Source organism: Danio rerio, chromosome 13 (assembly GCF_052040795.2).
Source record: "Danio rerio strain M-AB ecotype USA chromosome 13, GRCz13ab, whole genome shotgun sequence".
In the NCBI taxonomy this organism is placed as follows: Eukaryota; Metazoa; Chordata; class Actinopteri; order Cypriniformes; family Danionidae; genus Danio; species Danio rerio.
In genome coordinates, this window is record NC_141033.1 from 19,611,280 (window position 1) to 19,631,375 (window position 20,096).

General features: G+C 36.5%; 2 protein-coding genes and 1 long non-coding RNA gene across 34 annotated transcripts in view; 1 reads left to right on the forward strand and 2 right to left on the reverse strand.

Moving 5' to 3' along the window:
* vdac2 (voltage-dependent anion channel 2) overlaps positions 1–20,096 on the reverse strand; it is a 732,443-nt gene that overhangs the window by 171,625 nt on the left and 540,722 nt on the right. The window lies entirely within an intron of this gene.
* marchf8 (membrane-associated ring finger (C3HC4) 8) overlaps positions 1–20,096 on the reverse strand; it is a 259,188-nt gene that overhangs the window by 133,347 nt on the left and 105,745 nt on the right.
* LOC147834177 (uncharacterized) lies at positions 6,838–19,096 on the forward strand. The gene is made up of 2 exons (XR_015505920.1): positions 6,838–9,655; positions 18,920–19,096. It is a non-coding gene; the product is annotated as an uncharacterized LOC147834177 (long non-coding RNA).

Sequence of the window (20,096 nt, forward strand, 5' to 3'; positions counted from 1 at the left end):
ATGTTTGACCACACTTTACTGTTATTGTTTATTTATTTGTTAGCTGAAAATTAGAACAAACAAAATTAAATATGTAGGCTAATGGATGTCTTCAGTGGAGTGTGTATAACACTGTTATTTCTCCAAATCTACGAAAGTAAAGGAGTAAAGTAAAGAGTAAAAGTAAAATAAAGAGAAAGTAAATTGGCCAAATGGAGTCGGCTCATTCTTTATCCTTGCGCTGCTGGTTTGTTTAACTGTTTCCTTACAAGTAAAGCATTCAGTTTTTCCACTTACAAAGTCCGCCATGTAAATAGGAAATGCACCGTGGCGTGATGCAACTGACATCTTAAAGGGAATATGAGGTGAGACTCTGATTGATTTATTGCACGTTATGCTCAAAACACATCCATAATTCATTAAGAGAATAAGCTCAACCCTGTTAGATCATGCACCAGGGTGCACAGCGTATTTTTCCATCCTTAAAATAGCAGAAATGGATTCGCACACACCCTTAATACGTTTGTGTCATGCGCTTTAGACTTTGTGCCTAGATCATTAAAATAAAGCCCTAAATCTTTAAATTATCTTTGAAAATGTGACTTAACATCAAGCAGAGTGCCTCCGCAATGCTGTCTGTGGCTTTAAATTGACTGGCTGTGTGTTTTACCATATATTACCAGGCAAAAAAACTTTTTGAAAGTGATCCTAACAATATTTCTGTGACAATCAAACACAGCATGAGAGGGGACCCAATAGCAAGTGAAGTGAAATGTATTATAAGTGCAACTGTGAAACAAGCCGCCAAGAGTTCAAAAGGGCAGAAAGCTGAAGACAAAGAAAATAGCAAAAAGTCCAAAACCAAAGAGTTCCTACTAGGCCAACAATCTCGTCACCCGACGAACAGACTTCAGATAAACCCTAGAGGACAAACATACAGGAACAAGAACAACAACGGACTAATAACCAGCATTAACCTCCGACCGAATATACTGTATAGCCAGCAAAACAGAAATCAGCTGGTGAACGCTGATCCGAGAGCATGCTGCCAGCACAAAAGGTAAACAAACAATCACACCCTCGCACACACGGCATAACACATAACATACAGAAACAACACACAGACCCGTTAACCATGACAGTTTCTCTATATCTTTATCCTTATAGACTGGACTCAGCAGTTGTTTAACATTCAGAATGATAATTAAAACTGTATCTTTATTGTCAAATACTTCTAGTTATTGTGGTTGGTGTGAACGACCCTTTACACTCACATCTCGCATCTTATGCAGCGGTTTTACATGAGTGCTTGTTTTTAAGATGTTAAGTCAAGTTAAAGAGAACTTCAACTTTTATGTGCAGGGCTGCTCATCAATATCAGTTCCAAAGCAGTGGATCAATCAGAAGAACTAAGAAGCAAGGTAAGGATTGCAAACTTTACGGTAGAAAATTGACGAGTCAACTGTTGCATCTGACAGCAACATAGCGGTTTATAACACCAAATGTTGCATCTCATGTTTTAGATGCAAAGATGCGTTCTGCGAATTTTTTCTGTGATGTGTGTAAATGGCCCTTAACGATACATTTACATCCAACAGTAAAGATGGAAGTTTTCACCTGTTAACTGTTCACACAGATCTGAGAAAATTACAAAAATAAAACACCCCAGTATGTGCGGTGCCAGGCCAGTTTTTGGCAATATAAAGAAACACTATTGCTGCGTCTCAATTCACATACTATCCGCCCTAAATAGTATTAGAAAATAGAATTAGTATGTCCTAAATCATAGTATGTTGAAAAGAGTATGCTAAATGTTCCTGAATGGTTTACTAATTCCGGTAAAAATGTTAAGTGTAGAAGCGTTCATACTCTAACCACTGATATTTCCCACAGTACATTGCACGTTGGATGCAAAATCAATTAGAACTACAAACGCGGGTGAAAAGTGTAAATAAACTACAAACATGATAAACAGATCTATCTATCTGTCTGTCTGTCTATCTGTCTGTCTACCTTTCTAATTATTTATTTAGTGTGAATACACTGCTCAATTTAAAACAGATCAAACTCTACAAAAAAAACAAAAAAAAAAAAACCAATAACGTCCCCTAAATATTGTCGTCATGTAAATGACCAGCTAAAATGCAAAGTAAAATGAAAAGCTTTTTGTGCTTTTAATGGTAAATGGTGAAAAGGACAGACTAATTAAAAAGTAAATAAATAACCCATCACTCCCTTCAGTCACATCAAAATGACCCTGAGATTACTCAAACCATAAAATGAGATTTTAATGAGGATGCATTATTTAATGAGTGCAATTTAAAGGACATAAATGTACCTTAATGCCTTTGATGGGACTTTATTGAACAGAATGTTCATATAAACAAATGACAGTATTGGCTACTTGCGGATAGTACCAAATATACATTAAGTAAATAAAAGCAATGCTGTACACTGTATGCTGTTAATGAGCAAGCCGTGTAAACATCATACTTAAACTGATAAATAAATACATTTAAACTTGTGTTCTCATTTAGAAGTCCATTGCACGCCGCCATTTAGAGCCTCATTATGCTTGTGAAAGGCTTGATAAGATTCAACACTTCTCATGCAGATGTCTGATCCACCAATGCCAACATCCCACACGCCAGTCCTGCTGCCTCCATCTGTTTATGGCTTTACATGGCATGTCATTATCAGTGGGTGACTTCTACCAGTCAGAGAATTCCCATTGAGCTTACTTACAATACACCAACACCAGCTGGGCATGTCATTTAAAAAAAGTAATTAGTTATAGTTACTGCTCAAAATTAGTAACCAGGTTCCATCATTTTTATTATGGAAAGTAACTACTGTGTTACTTAAAAATAAAAATTATATATATATATATATATATATATATATATATATATATATATATATATATATATATATATATATATATATATATATATATATAAACTAGATTAAACCTTAATTTAAGGTTTTAAATGAAAAGGACACTAAATAAATTAAATGAGTACTATTATAAAACATTGTAAACTATTCCACAGTTTTAATGTTGCTTTGAAACAATGTGGGAGATACCCAACCAATTTACTATATTATTGTAAATATTGAAATTACTATAGTAGAACACTAAATCATAAAAAATGGTTTAGAAGTTTTAATATTTATTGCATAGACCTAAAATGTTAAAAAAAACTGAACTTATTTGTACAATCACCAGCGATCTAGCATTTGCAGAACTACCCATCTGTCAATTTAATGAACCACAACTCCCAACATGCACCTTACACACACCAATTCCAACTCTCTCTGATTACACACACAGCTGATGCTCGTATGGACTCATTATTTGGACTATAAATGCATCTCAAACACCTGCAAACTTTGCTGAGTCTTGTTTGTTAAACTGTAAGTGAGCATTACGAAGCGTTTCCATGTTTTGCCTGCCATGTTTTTGGCCTTTGCTTTGTTTATTGTTTTATGTTGTCTTGCTCTCTATCCTGAACATTCGCCTATACTCTGACTATGCTTTTAGATTATCTACATGTAGTGGTGGGCAAAGTGAGGCTTCATGAAACATTGAAACAGTCGAAGCAAATGTGTTGAAACATTTCGAAACTCGTCTCTATGGTGACACCTATTGATAATTTATGTATTGCTCTGGAACTGCTTCAGCAGAAAAACAATAAAGCAAATTGAGGTATTAAACCCCACGCTGTAGAGTTGAGGTTTCATGTGTTTTCATGTTGAGATTTAGTGAAGCCGTGAGAGTTCCAAACTAGCATGCCGAGATCATAGGTTTGAATCCAGAGTGATGCAGCTGTAGATGTTATTTTTTAAAAGCTCTATTTTGTTTTTAACATTGGTTTAACAACCAAAAAACACTTTGTGAATAAATTTGTCTTATTTTGGTCATAAAAAGTAACATTATTAAAACACAACAAGCCATATTTTTTGAGTATTTCTACAAGTCAGGATTCGAACTTGAACCAGTTGCAACACAGAGCACATGCACGGTCCACTAGGCTGCATGAGATTTGGCTACATGTGTTATTTTTTTCCGACCCTGTCAGTCAAATGCAAATTCGCTAGGTCTCGAATGGCTTCTGAAATGAAACAATTGAATTGATTTAGTCACATGATGACCTGGTATTTCGGAACACTTTAGTCACATGACCTGGGTGTTATAGATCACATTAGTCACATGACCTGTGTATTTTAGATCATGCTTGGGTGCAGTGTTTCGAAACACTTCCGCTTCGAAATGTGTGTGGAAACACACTGAGTTCGAATTCCGCACTGTCGAAACGTCAGTTTCACGTCAGCCATCCTATCCCTATCTGCATGCTCCTGTCTGTCCCTACATTGTTGCAAAATTATGCTTCTTAAAAATGATATGTGTGTATATATATATATATATATATATATATATAGTGGAAAAATAACCCTGTTAATATGATGATTACTTATAATGTCGTCATTCTCATTACTGACCAACGTTAAATGATAAATGAGTTTTCATTTTGCAATTAAACCATGAAATGTCTCAAGACTCCATGAAAAAAACTATTTTAGCTTCTTTTCCTTTAAGAACAAAACATTTTAGTAAATTTTGTAAATGTATATGTTGTAAATAAATAAATGAATACAGTAAAATTCACCTCAAAAAATTTCAATTAGCTTACAATTTACTCTTAGTTTCAAATCTAATGTCCTTAGGGGCCGAACACACCCAACACACTTTTCAGTTTTGAAAATGTGATGCGATTTTTAGCCCTTTTTATATCGCAAGGCAATGACTAAATCAGCTGTGTATTGTGCCCAAGTGTTGTTGTTGATATTAGTATACATTTTATATTTAATAATATTGTGATATTCAACATTTGTGAAGTCATACAGCTCCAGAGCAACCACAAGTCTCTCCTCCATTTGTCCTCGCCACTGTCCCCACTGGCTTGCTTAGTTTGCAATTTGTGGATCTGTGGATCAGTGGATTTGCTCATCAGTGTTTCGATTTTCAGTAGTAAAATTTAAACCACACTGAACTAAACTAAACTGAGCTTCTACTCTGAAAACTGGACTGACACAGATTGAATTTACTAGAACTTCTATGTTAGAACTTCTATGTTATGTACATTGTAACAGCGCTATAGAAATAAACATGATTTTAATTGAATTTTAAAAGTCTTAGTAGTCGTCTTGACAACACAAACACTGCTGTCACCTCAACAGAAATTCCTCCTCTAGGTCAGACAGACATAGCAAGCTTTTTCTGTGCTGAGTTCACTTTATTTCAACTGCAGGCGCATAGTGTGCAAAGGCAAAAATGCAAGGCGCAGCAGGTGCTTAAAATCTGAGGTACTATATAAGCAAAGAGCGAAACATTCGCAGACATTAGTAGACCATTCATAAAAGGTGCCTATCAAGGCAAAATACATGTTCAGTGTGATGGCCACCTTACTCTGTTAAACACTAAATATTTTAAAGAAAGTTGAAAACACAAAACCATTGACTTCTATATATATATATATATATATATATATATATATATATATATATATATATATATATATATATAGCTTTCTTCAGAATATCTTCTTTATTGTTTAACAGAGTAAAAAATCTTTTAAAGATTTGCAAAATATTGAGTCATTTGCCATTTTTGGCTGAACTATTGCTTTAAATAAAGTTATTAAGGAGTTTTCTTTACTATATCAGATTAAACAAAACAAAGCATGATAAAAAAAATGAAATAAAAACATGGTTTGTAATGAATGGACGAAAAATAGCTAAATGATTGTAAGCAAAATACATATAAAGGCAGCATTAACCTGCGTCTAAAAAATGAAGCACAAGTGATTTGTTGTGCATAAAGTGCTCTTTACAAAGGGAACCTGTTGAATGCAGAGACGGTTCCTCTTTCATTTTCACACATTAGTGAAACACGCTGGTAAGCAAAGAGAAGCAATCACTGAAGAAAGGTCAGACACCATATTTTCTACAGTTTATTGAAAACAAAATTGAATGAATTAATTTGTAATGTGCCACAAGCAACAAGTGAAAGAAACAAAACTGCTAACTACACCATTATTAAGTAAATGACTGCACTATGTGGAATTTAAGCAGGAAAAGTCTAATTAGAATAAATTTAGTTTCTTGCCTGGTCAAACTGAGAGAGAAAACCCAGAGCGAGAGACACCTGGACTCGTGCAAGTCCTCAAGCCCGTCACTATTCGCTTCATCTAGACCCAAGGCTCCATAAATTAAAGAGAGCAGTAATGAAAATGTCATCTCTCTCCTGAAAAAGTCTAGTCTCATCTGCTATTCCTCAAATACATCATCCACAGCACATACATTTGGATTAAGGACATGCAAATCAAAATATATTGCTAAGAAACAAACATATTAGCATTCTTAAAGCTGCTTTACACAAATCTTACTTAAAGGGACAGTTCACGCAAAAAAATAAAATAAAATAATCTGTCATCATTTACTCACACTTTACTTGCTTTTGAACCTTTATGAGTTTGAATTTGAAGTTGCAGATCTACTGGCGTTCGTCAAGTTTACTTGAACACTTTATTGCAGTTCTACAGTAGAACCACAAGTCAGCACTCATAACCTCTCAAATTTGGCTCCATCTGTGCAAATTCTCACGCTGTTATATTTGCTACATATTTCGTGAGATTCTTGTAGCAGAATTCAACTTGTACTTGTAACGAGGAGTTTTATTGGCCAACACCTGACCAATGAACAATGCCAACAGCCAACATGGGTGCAAAGGAATCATTTATATGAATACTTTATTATTATTACTTTGTTTTTTACTATTTTAGGATTTTTTTTGTTAAATATCATTAATTCTGCAGAAACTTACTTACCAGTAAAAGAGCAGCACAGTTGTTTTTTGGCTAGAGTCAGCAATCCGAGGGTTAGTCTTCGTTTTTAGTAATTATCCATACAGAAAATACTGTTAGATAAGCTAAAGACTGTGTTAGGTGATAAGTAAGGGTTATATATAACAGTTAAAATATACAATTGTGCATATTGAGGAATTCAGTGTAAATTTTAACCTACAGTACATATACAAATAATATTATCACAAGTGCTCACATTAAGATTTGCAAGCTCTCAAGATTTGCCACTGATTTACCATCATAATAACGGCAGGATGTTTTTAAAAGACAGCTTCAGAATACAATTTTAAATGTATGAATTAGGTTATATTTTTTTACTAATATATTTGCCAAAACAACCTGAATTTGAATTATGTTATTTTAGCAATTAATAATTGTAATTTAATAAATGGGCAAGGCAGTGGCGCAGTAGGTAGAGCTGTCGCCTCACAGCAAGAAGGTTGCTGGGTCGCTGGTTTGAACCTCGGTTCAGTTAACGTTTCTGTGTGGAGTTTGCATGTTCTCCCTGCCTTCGTGTGGGTTTCCTCCGGGTGCTCCGGTTTCCCCCACAGTCCGAAGACATGCGGTACAGGTGAATTGGTTAGCTAAATTGTCCGTAGTGTATGAGTGTGTGTGTGAATGTGTGTGTGGATGTTTCCAAGAGATGGGTTGCGGCTGGAAGGGCATCCACTGCGTAAAAACTTGCTGGATAAGTTGGCGGTTCATTCCGCTGTTGCAACCCCTGATTAATAAAGGGACTAAGCCGACAAGAAAATTAATGAATGAATGAATTTAATAAATCTGAATTTTTATATGCCGTTAAAAATTGTTTCGGATTTGAATGACTTATTTTGAATTTGAATTTCTTAATTTGAATTAGAATTTCATAACCTGAATATTGAACATCTGACATTTAAAACAACTGAATTTTTCAAGGCTGATTTTTTTTATAGACGTATTTTCAAACTTCAGATTATTATTTTTTTTTAATTCATAGACTGCAGATATCCAGTTAAAAATACAGTTTCAAGATGAAGAAATTCAGAACATCAAATTCAATATTCTAAAATTCAAAACCAGAAATTCAGTTTGTTAAATTTCAGATTCAGCAGAAAGTAGGTCAGGAGTTATCAACAGCCAAAAAAAAGCTTAGAAAAAAAGCCAAAAGGCCCAACATTTTAAAATTTAAAGTGCATGAAAAAGAAAAGGAAAAAAAAGTCGGCAGTGTCTCAGCTTAAATCTAAACGAACAGTTTATCAAACCATAACCTGAAAAAAGTGTCAGTGAATATAAAAGTTGGCAAAGTAACTTCTGAGGAGATGCTTTCTCCACAACTCATTTGTCTTTATGGCGTCTTCATCTACTGATGTTGGCCCTGATGTCAGACGTGGGCTCAGGCTTTGACATATGACTGCAGAATGTGCGCTGTTGTAATAGTGTGCATAACTCTAGCATCTGTCTTCACCCTTCAGCTCCCGATGAAGAGCAGCCAGATGCTGAGCTCAGCACTGCGCAGGTGCTTCATACTGACACTTACACTTTCAGAAGAAGTCATGCAGATCAAAGGTGTTTAATAAGCCACACTGCGGAGACTTGAGGAAAACAAAACTCGGTTTTTACAATGAAGCTTTCTAGTGCTAAAATCCCCACCGCAAAGCAATGCATTTGACGACAGAACAAAATTATGGCATTTTCAACATTTTAATATAATACAATTATGGAATGAATACATCAATTCTGCCTTTTTTGTTAATTATTTTAGCAATTTTTTTTTTAAAATGCTTATTCCTTATAATAATACTTGTTGTATAAAATTGTATTGTATAAAATAAAATTCTAACATTTATTCATTCATTCATTTTGCTTCGTCCTTTTCATCAGGGGTCACCACAGCGGAAGTATTCCAGCATATGTTGTACACAGTGGATGCCCTTCCAGTTGCAACCCAGTACTGGAAAACATCCATACATCCCCATATATATACACATTATTTAAAATATGTGGCTAAGAAATAGCTATTAACTTTCATTTTGGTGGGGCCAGTGAAAATTTTGCTAGGGCAAGTTAAAATCGGAACCACTAGCCCGATCAGGCCAGTAGAAAAAATCCTTAGCATTGAACCCTGTATATTATTTCTTATTTGTCATATATTGTTTCAAACTACTAAAATCTCAATAAAAGTCACTTTGTTCATTTGTGTAGAGTTGAATTTTTAACATCAAAAGTCGAAAGAGCACAGATCAACATCCCATAATGCAATTCACAACCATAAATAAGAAAGAAAAAAAAACTGTTATAAACTGTTGATTACCGAGTAAAATCTTATGATTCAGTTTTTTACATTCCCAAAATGCAAAGTATTTTTTAAAATATATTTATAAACTGAGGTTTTCTGCCCAGTTTTATCATCTAGCAGGAGAAAATCATAAGTTTGATGAGATATAAATCTAAACCCACGGACATCCTTCTTCATAAAGCTCCACAATGTGAGAAATCCGTCCCATATAATCACAAGTAAAAGACCTTTAACATCAACAGATCCCTTCCTATCTGCAATCCTAGCATGTCAGTGTCGTAAAGGTACAGTCCTGATTAGAAGAGCAGAAATTAAGTAAAACTCCACTGATTTAGTGCCCCCTGCTGGCCTTAATCCTGACACCAGCAGCCCCCTGTGCAGCTCCATCATCAAAACCTCTGTTTAAACACAGCTTTTAATGTCATTTCAAAGTTTTGAATCATCAAGCGAACAAATTAAACAGAAGGAAATACGTGTGTGTGTGTGTGTGTGTGTGTGTGTGTGTGTGCTCTAGTCTCGCCTGCCGATATGAGCTCTGGGATGCGCTTGTGTCTGATTACCACTAAAAAGATCCCCTCTAGGAAGATGCTTTCCTTGTTTTAATGAGACAGAACTCCAGAGATGCTTTTCTCCTGTAAAATAACAGCGGATGCAAAATCTCGCAACTTGCTTAACATTAGCCATAAAAGCTCTTTCGCTGTGTGACTTCATGGAACAACACGGATTGTTCAACGCCGCAGCAGGGGGTTCATTCTGGCCCCCTGTGGACCGTCCGTCCTGAATAACACCCTCGCTCTCTCAATGACAGATTGATGAAACACAGTTATGAAAGAGGTTTGTCTGTATGGTTTGTGCTGTTGTGACTGATTTCTGTGCACGAAAACAAACCTCGACTACGAGTTATTATCAGATTCAGAAATTCTGCATGCATATACTGATGTATTTTACATTAATCATGTGTTTTGTTCCCTACAAATGCTTTGTGTATTTGACTTAATTTCACTGATTTTCAACATGCTTATTAACGATGTAAGAGTGGTGGTGTTGCATAAAAGCTGCATAAAAAGATACTAAATAGATGGCAGGCTTTATTAAAAACACAAAAATATCAAAGTATTGATCTGACAATTATTTTACTGAAAATAAAAAAGATATACAGTCAAGCCTGAAATTATTCAAACTCCTGGAAAGTTGCAACATAGACTCATTCTGAAAAAATAGGCCTATATTTCTGAAGATTGTGAATTATGTAGCTAGAAGTATGTATAGCTGCATTTCGTTTTTAAATCAACTCTTCAGGCGGTATGACGGCGTTCCTTTTCAGGGTAGCAGCTCACCGCTTACCTCGGTATGGACGGATTTCCCACCAGTTTGTCCAGTGACTCACAGTGTACGCAGGAGGATTTGAGACGCAGAGAGGAGTTGACCGTAACAACGGGGTTCGAGTTTGGCAAAGAAAAGCAGGTTCACAAAAGCAGGTAAGACTAAAGCAAAAGCCACAAAATAAAATAGACAAGTAAATAACAGGGTTCCCTACTGAAAAACCAGCTTAAACCAGCCTAGGCTGGTTGGCTTGTTTTAGCTGGTCGACCAGGCTGGTTTTAGAGGGGTTTTGGCCATTTCCAGGCTGGTTTCCAGCCATTTCCAGCCTGGTCTTAGCTGGTCAGGCTGGAAAATGACCAGCTAAATCCAGCTAAAACCAGCTTGACAAGCCTGGTTTAGGCTGGACATAGCTGGTTTTGGCTGGGCTCCCAGCCTGGCTAGGTTGGTCAGGCTGGTTTTAGCTGGTCATCTCCCAGCCTGACCAGCTAAGACCAGGCTGGAAATGGCTGGAAACCAGCCTGGAAATGGCCAAAACCCCTCTAAAACCAGCCTGGTCGACCAGCTAAAACCAACCAACCAGCCTAGGCTGGTTTAAGCTGGATTTTTCAGCAGGGTTAGAATGTGGTAAAATCTGAAAACATGTAAAAAAATAAAAATAAAAAATCAGGGGGCTTTTCTTTTTCTGGATTGCTTTTCAAAACAATGTCGGTTAAGTTTATGTTTAATGGATGCTCGCAGCCATTAGTAAACCATTCAAAAGATGCATCTTTCAAAGTAAAAAGTGTGTGTCGATGTGATCAGGCCCTTACTCTATTTAAACTCATAAACAAACCCCTTTAATCGGTTCATGAGTTATCCAAATTAGCAAGTACCAATCAAGTTATGAGATGTGATTATCGGCCGATACCGATCTCTGGCCAATCGATCCCTGATTTAAAATATATTTATCAGCTTTTATTTACCTTAAAAAAGTGGCATGTCCAAAATTATTCATACCCTTTGGACACTGTCACAATTTAAGGGAAATCCAACAATATATACTATATCATTTAGGCATGGGACGATAACTGTTTTCAAGATATACCTGGGTTTGGAAAAGTCAAGGTTTTAATACAGCCAAAATTTTCTGCTATACAGTTCTTAAGGTATGTGTACAATTTTTTCTTTACATTTTTTTTTTTAGGACAACAGTATCTCCAGAAGAAAAGATAACCAAAGATGCCGTTTTAAATTGTAATAAAATCTGCGTTTTTGAAACAAAGACAGCAGAGGTCAATGTTCCATTTAAATCATTGAGCCTGACATGTTTACTGCTCCAAAATATTTTAAATATTTCTCAAAATAAAATAAATTGTGTTCAAAAGGGAAAAAAGTTTTAGTTTTTACATTTAAAAAGAACTGATTTTAACGCAGTAATCACAAAACCGTGATACCGTGAAACCATTATATTTTTATCCAAGATTAACATACCATCAGAATCTTATACCGGCCAATATTCCAAGCTGTTTTAAAGCATCTTAACTACCCTAATTCATTGGGAACAACTGTCTTGATCAACTCAGCAGGTTGGAAACAGAAGCTATCTGCTGTTAGTTTGTGGACAGTCCTGGCTAAGAAAAAGGAGCTCAGTAAGGACCTGCGGTTGGAAATTTTGTGTCTAAATGTTTTTAGGTTCCTGTAGCTCCACTGCAAAGTATTATTTAAAAATATAAATCAGTCAAGTTTGGTGAAAAAAAATCATGGTTGGGGTTACATTCAGTATGGGGGTGAACGAGAAATCTGCAGAGTGGATGGCAACATCAACAGCTTGGGGTATCAAGACATTTGTGCTGCCCATTACACTACAAACCACAGGAGGGGGCAAATTCCTTAGCAGGATAGCACTCCTTCTCATACTTCAGCCTCAACATCAAGGCTGCTGAAAGCAAAAAAAAAATCAAGGTGCTGCAGGATTGGCCAGCCCAGTCACCAGACATGAACATTATTGAGTGTGTCTGGGGTAAGATGAGGGAGGAGGCATTGAAGATGAATCTAAAGAATCTTGATGAACTCTGGGAGTCCTACAAGAACGCTTTCTTTGACATTCCAGATGACTTTATTAATAAGTTATTTGAGTCATTGCAGAGATGTATGGATGCAGTCGTCCAAGCTCATGGGAGTCGTACACAATAATTTTTAATATTATATTTTTTAAATATTTTTCCACTGCAGCATGAATTTATATTCTATACTGTACATTATTTCTGTTAAGTGGCAAGACTGTCTAAGCAAAGTCAGACCTTTCTGGCCTAATTAGATAATTAAAAAACATAATCATATGCTATTTTCGTAAAATAAGCATAGAGGCCTTTGTCTTTTACATAAGTCACTTCTGATACCAAATTATAAACTAGATGTCCAGTTATTCTTTGCTGTTCCTAAAACGTGGATAGGCGACGAGACTTTTGTCAGGTAGTGTATACTCTTTAATTGCTTTCATTTACAGTAGGTTTTTTACTATCTATTTGATTTGATTTAATCTGTAATATAATTAAATAATACATATTTTTGCCCTATATGAGAAATCAAAAATAGCCACATATGAAAAGTTGATATATTATAAAAATATTATTTCTAATACATTTTTTTTTTCTAATGGTTGGAAAATGGGGGTCAGCATGGTGGCGCAGTGGGTAGCACAACTGCCTCACAGCAAGAAGGTCGCTGCTTTGAGCCCTGGCTGGGTCAGTTGGCATTTCTGTGTGGAGTTTGCATGTTCTCCCCATGCTTCCGTGGGTTTCCTCGAGGTGCTCTGGTTTCACCCACAAATCCAAAAACGTGGTATAGGTAAATTGGGTAAGCTAAATAGTGTATGTGTGTGAATGAGTGTGTATGGATGTTTCCCATTGATGGGTTGCAGCTGGAAGGGCATCCGTTGCATAAAACGTATGCTGGATAAGTAAGCAATTTATTACGCTGTGGCAAGCCCTGATAAATAAAGGGACTAAGCCAAAAAGAAAATGAATGAATGAATGGTTGGAAAATATATGTAATTAGCCAAGGACATGGAGTGACTGTGAAAACCTGTCAATTTCTAGTTCTAGCATTGACAGTGAATGGAATAAATCATTGATATTAATCTTAGTCTGGTTGTTAACCTGCTCTGAAGGAGGCTAGCTGCAAAGAATATATCTCCATAGTAACTAAATTCAGCTTAATTGTGAAGCTTTCATGCAACAGAGTCAGGGTTAAATTCAGCCAGGATTACCAAAATCTTGCTTTTGCTAAATACCTCTCGGATAAACAGTTTTTTCAAACTCAAATTCTGAACAAAAAAATGATGGAATAATATCTGGAGAATCATGTGGTAGTAGTTCTATAATACTGACTGCTAAAAATCCACATGTTACCAGGTCTGAGAACAGTGCAAACTATCCCTATAATCCCCTGCCTCTCCGACTCTAGACAGCTTCAACAAATGCAAGTTCAATTTGAGCATTCCCATTACAAGCCTGCACAAAATCTGGATACGCGAACCGAGCAGATTGTGATATTTTCCTAATGACACGCACTGGCTTACACAATCATCCTCTGAGTGGTTCGTCCTTTTGCTAGCTGCGTTGAAGAGCGCTGTGAAGCTCTTGCATTGTTTGGTCTCAGCTGAATAGCGATTGGTTCAGAAACACAGAACTGTAGGCAGCCTGACAACAGACTGGAATAAAGATGCCTTGCCTTCATAAGTCATAATTCAGGAATGCGTCTCCTCCTTGTGCGCGTCGAGTTTGGCAAACAGCTCACGTACACAATGATTTTTGGATTGGAATAGTGATCAGGTGGGAAAAGAGGATTTAAAAAAGTGGTTTTCAGGTTAACATTAGCCCTGATAAACCTCACCCAGCCAGTTCAGCAGGGAAATAAAAGTAGAAATGTGAAAAACTAAACTGAAGATATTGCTAGTGGAATGCAGCAATGTTTAACATATAACTTCAGGGTTACTTTCGATATTATTTACAGTCTTAAATAGGGCTGGTTGACCATTTTGTCTTAAAGACTGATACTCTTGAATTATCATTTTCGTTTGGCACATGGTTTATCCTTTATTGGTAACAAGCCACTGCTAGTTTCTGGGGTTGCCAGATGTCAAGAGCTTAAATCCCTCAATCAGAGGCTTTCTTTTAAATGGATGCATTTTCTGCACAGTGAAAAACCTAATCTAGCCAATCTGGCAACCATGAGCATGCACACTCTGGGGAGGAAAAGGCTGATAATCCGAAAACACTGGAAAACATTCATGTTGGTGTTCAGCCATCTCCATTGAGATTTAAAACAAAATGTAATGCAGCCACATTTTGTGTTGTTTTCATGGCTGTCTGTGCTGTTTTTAACAGCTAAAACTGCAATCAGAGTGCAAGTGGTAAACTAATAAACTAATAAATCTAAATATGAATCATGATTACGCTGACATTTATCTAGGCATGTGACGATAACTGGTTTCAAAGTTTACCACAATTTGAAAAAAAGGTTTTAAAACCAACAAACTTTCTGTTATACAAATCCAGTGGTTTATACAGCTGAAGTCAGAATTATTAGCCCGCCTATGGATTGTGGCTAAATGGGATCCAATGCAGATTATCTTATACCCAATGAAAAACAAATGACAAAAAGACACATATTTAAAAACTTATTTTAATTGTTTTAATATTTGATGTTGTTTTTTTATTTTAATTCAAAAGCTCTGGAAACCTTTTGCATAATAAAAAGATTTTCAAGTACCTTGTTTACATGTTTCTGCATTATTCCAGACGTTCTATGTTCTTTGTGTTTTGTATTCACTTATCTACTATTAAAAAATAGGGTCAATGTGGCATAACTCTGTTAAATGCTCATTAGTTTCTGTTACTCGTAAGTATTATTACTTATAGATGGTCAATACTAGCTTTGCTATTGCCAGATAAGATTTCGTTATCTTACATATCTGTCTGTAAGCCAACACTGGTCTCACCATGAACCTGCTCTGTTCTCCTCACAATAGAGTTGAATTACACTTCTCTGACTGCTGTTCTGTCTGCTAGTCTGTCCACAGGCTTATAATTGTATGGCTATGGTCTGACATTTGTGTGGGTCTCTCAGAATATCTTATCTCGGCATCCAAACGCGCACCACGATCAGTTGTCTTCACTGTGTATATGCGCGAACTCCCTCATCCGACGTCACTTCACTTTTTTTTCAGATGCGGAAGTAAATTTTAGTGACTAAAAATTTATTTATTTATTTATTCATTTGTATTTTTTATTTTCTTACTGTTGCTATTTTTCTTTTTTTTTCCTTTTTTTTTCTTTTTTTAAGTTTTGTATGTTATCCTGGAGTTGTTTTATTTTAATGTGTTGTTCAGATGTCTTGTTTTAATGTTGTGAAAAACCCAATAAAAAAATAAATAAATAAAAATAAAATAAAAAACGACTCCAGACGGCTTAATAATAAACTTTAACGTATATTTTAAAGAAAACATAGTTCCTACTTTACTCTTACACACATTGTCTCACTGGGATGTCTAACCTACAATATTCTCTTTAAGGATGTCTATGGTTACAGTTTTGCAACATTCATCAAGAATGAGTAAACATTGGCAGGATGTACATTTTTGGGTTAACTGTGCCTTTAATGATAACATGAAAGTGCATCAATTCTGACTGAAGATAGAAATGACAATTAGTGTGGTTGTAAAAAATTCTTCTTCAAAGTCACTTTCAGGCACAAGCTCAATGGCTGTCCCCTTAAATAACTGGTGGTGTTTTGGTCATGTACTAAACCTTATAATGTGTCTGCTGGCAAAAGCTCCATAGCAGTATCCAAGTGACATCCAGGGCCCTATGACAGCTGCCGCCTGGCTACAAGTAATATTTCAAAGTGTCTTAGAGATTGCGAAGGGGAAAAAAAGAAAGTTGTTTCAGGACAGCCCGTTCTCTGAATATGTGCTTAGGCCTAACACATCCTACTTTATGCAGCGCCTCTAACATCATTCTAAAAGCTCTTCTTTCGTCAGCCTCAGCTTCATTTGTTCCCTGCTGCTTATCAGAGCCTTCAGACTGCGCTGCACTTTTGCATTATGACGTTAACAGAAATCCTTTTAGAGGAATTTGTCTGCATGTTCAGAATGGAAATTAGAAAGTAAGAGAGCTCAGAAGCTCAAGGCTAATAGAACCTGGAGGTAATTACTGTATGTTCGCTTGACAACCTCAACATACTGTTACTGAACAAACTTTTCAAAACTCCTAAAGCAAAAGCAATGTAAAAATAATAGGACCTAAAGCTTTCGAGCTACAATCTGTCAGATGGTCCTCGGTTTTGTTATGCTGTATATAAGCTGCCCCAGTGACAACTCATGTACCTTTATTTCTGAGAGTGCACCTCCTTTATTTAGCCACAATAACTTCTGGGACTTCTCAAGCGAGTTTTGTGCTCAAGTCTACATCGAGGCATCCTCGATATCAAGAGCGCATCCGAAACTTTCATGCGTCTTCCGTTCTTGTGGTCTTTAGTTTTGGGACAGAACTTCGATGATGACGTTGCACAAGAGCACAAGCATCTGATTATTCATTTATACATTTTTTTGGCTTAGTCCCTTTATTAATCAGGGTCACCACAGCGGAATGAACCGCCAACTTATCCAGTACATGTATTTTTTTTTAAATTGCAATGCAAGCCAAAACTACTGTGCGTTTTCATCTGAAAATAATTGCATGCAGAACGTCCATCAGCCAATCAGAATCAAGCATTTACAGCCCTGTAACATCAAGGTCAAGGTCAAGGTAAAATTTATTGTCTCCCGTAGGAGAAATTTGTTTTAGAAAAAAGGTTCTGATTTTAAGATTCCATAAAATCAGTAGTTTAAATAAAAAATTAAAAAATTAAATACAATGCGCCCACTGCCCTCTGTTGTGCCAACCAATCCCGTTATCTTAATCTTTGACCGTCCTTCCCTACTTGCTCGTTGATCAACTTAATTGAAAAAGGAACAAAACAATGTTTATATCTATTATACTTGCACAACAAGACCCTATATCTTCTGCCAGAATTCATCAGCTCATATTCCAAAGACAGCACATGTGAACAATCAGACAAAATCTTGTTGGCTTGTTGGATTGTACACAACTCAAAAATGTCTTTTAGTGAACCAAGTGTCTTAATTCCCATGATTTTTCCTGCCACTCTCATCAGGTTATTTACTTGGGTTTTCATTTTTACTGTCAGATTCCCAAACCAAACAATGATCCCATATCTTAAAATAGACTCTATTGTTGCTTTATAAAAAGTCATCATTATGCTGCTACTCACTCCAATTCGTGCACAAAGACTTGACACCTGAGAGTGCCAATTAAGTTCACGATCAATAATCATAATTATGAAGGTGTAAGTAATGGTGAACAACACAACTACAGATAACAGCTCACTGTACTAAAAACTTAGAGAGAAGATGAGCACCCAGACCATATTTAGAGAACAGAAGGCTCTTTTGGTAAACAACTACCTAGCAACCCTTAAGAACACCATAGCAACTACAGAGCAACACCTTGGAATCCACCCAAACACCAGTGTAACCTGGCAGTGAGCTTGAATTTCCTTCACAATAAATTTTCAATGCTTCTGGCCACTAGATAACATGAGAGAGAGAGAGAGAGAGAGAGAGAGAGAGAGAGAGAGACACAGAAACCGCTGAACCTTTTTCAAAAGAATTGATGTGGTCATTTCTGAAATCATCTGACAGATAAATCTCCATAAGGCAGCGGTTGCCATGGCAATTCAGTCCTTCACTGCAATGCATAATTCTTGTTCCTAAATTAATACATTTCCATCTCTAAAGTGATGTTCTGAAACATTCATACTTCTCAGGCCCAGCAACAGCTTTGTCCATTACTGCATTGATGTGAAGAGTGGACTGAAACTTCCTGACTGCTATCATTCATTTCTCATGTGGAGACCTCGCAACATTTACATCACTAACCAAAACTGGCCACCTAATTTACCCCACACACACACACACACACACACACACACACACACACACACACACACACACACACACACACACACACACACACACACACACACACACACACACACAGAGAGAGAGAGAGAGAGAGAGAGAGAGCGAGAGAGACACTTATTAACTAATGAAATAAATACAGATAATTATTAAAGGACACCAATTACGGCTAAGCGATATGGGCAAAAGGCAACGCAGTGGCGCAGGAGGTAGTGCTGTTGCCTCACAGCAAGAGGGTCGCTGGTTCAAGCCTCGGCTGGGTCAGTTGGCATTTCTGTGTGGAGTGTGCATGATCTCCCTGCGTTCGCGTGGGTTTCCTCCGGGTGCTCCGGTTTCTCCCACAGTCCAAAGACCTGCCGTACAGGTGAATTGGGTAGGACAAATTGTCAGTAGTGTATGTGTGAATGAGTGTGTATAGCTGTTTCCCAGAGATGGGTTGTGGCTGGAAGGGCATCCGCTGTGTAAAAATGTGCTGGATAAGTTGGCGGTTCATTCCGCTGTGGCGACCCAGGATTAATAAAGGGACTAAGCCGACAAGAAAATGAATGAATGAAATGAATGAATGATGTGGGCAAAAAAATCATATCTCAGTATTTTTAAAAGGAATGAGGGTATACAATATATATCCGGTATTTTCCTATAAATGGTTACTTTAGAGTCAAAGCCTTTATTAAAACTTTACTAAACAGATTTTGCAGCAAAATATAATTCAAACAGAGGGGTTTCCCTCCCTGCTATTTTCATCAGTATAATTATTATTATTATTTCTTATATTTTTGGTTAAAGAGTAGCTAACAGAAATATATAAAAAAAAATATAAAAAGAAATTTTTGGTAGACAAATGCATGTTTTTTATTTAACTTTTTATTCTTTAAGTTTTAATAATCGTTTAAATCACCAACCGTTTGTACACTAGGCACACACACACACACACAAATCAAATCATGTCTTCCAGTTAAGGGGCTAAAATAAATAAACCAATTAAACAGACATAATAAATAATACATTGATTAGAATATAATCGGAATTGAAGTCAACATGCAATGTAGACTAGAACACAGAACTAAATGTGTTAGAACATAAATGTAAAGAAGACACCGACGTGTAATAAATACTGAACTTATAATCAGTGAATATGAGGTGGTTTCACTTTCCAAATGTGGTATAAATTCGTCCCATTTTGGCATTTTTAATTCTTCTAAACACATTCAGGTGCTGCTTGTCAATTTTACAAGGCTTCTATGTTCATTCTTGCTGTCAATTGCGAAAGAAATGATCGATAAAAGGTTTATGATTAACCGCTGTGACAGCTGCAGGCACTGTGTGACGTGCGTGTACTCGAGGGACAGTCAGATTTGTCTGGGGAGTCAGATTTCGATACAACACTGGCACTGCATCTTTCTCCATGTCGCGTGTGGTCAACGATTCCTTTATTTTAAACAAATCTTTTGTATGGCTCAGGGAGGGAATCATTTATTTGTGCTTGTGCTCATTTGTGCAAGTGGAACTCGCGTGCTACCTTGGAGTGGTCTGTTTTGCGCAGAATGCGCACGTGTGGCCTCAAACCATA